We start from the raw sequence: 376 nt of genomic DNA on the forward strand, positions 1-376 counted from the left end.
AGTCCGTTTTTTTGCCCTGGTCAGTCTGTGCGACCTTTGACGTTTTAGTATATTTTCTTTGAAATTGAAACTGATAAAAATATTCGGAAAAAAACAAATCCTGTTACTGTTTGTAAGGCGACGGGGGTTAGCTTGGCAGTTACCATGATAAAGTGATGATAATGATTAAATTTGCGAAGAGGATGCAAGTATCTAATATCGTATATGATTGATTTGTTTTCCAAATTTTGTTTAATGATTATATCTAAAAATTATATTAATTTCAAAATGACAGATTTTAATGGTATTTGATGAATGGTATTTAATGAAAACAAATCTATTTCAAGTGGATATTATAGATAGATTTATATATAGATTTATGTTCGTTAGTTTTCTT

The sequence above is a fragment of the Penaeus monodon genome, chromosome 23 (genome assembly GCF_015228065.2).
Source record: "Penaeus monodon isolate SGIC_2016 chromosome 23, NSTDA_Pmon_1, whole genome shotgun sequence".
Lineage (NCBI taxonomy): Eukaryota > Metazoa > Arthropoda > Malacostraca > Decapoda > Penaeidae > Penaeus > Penaeus monodon.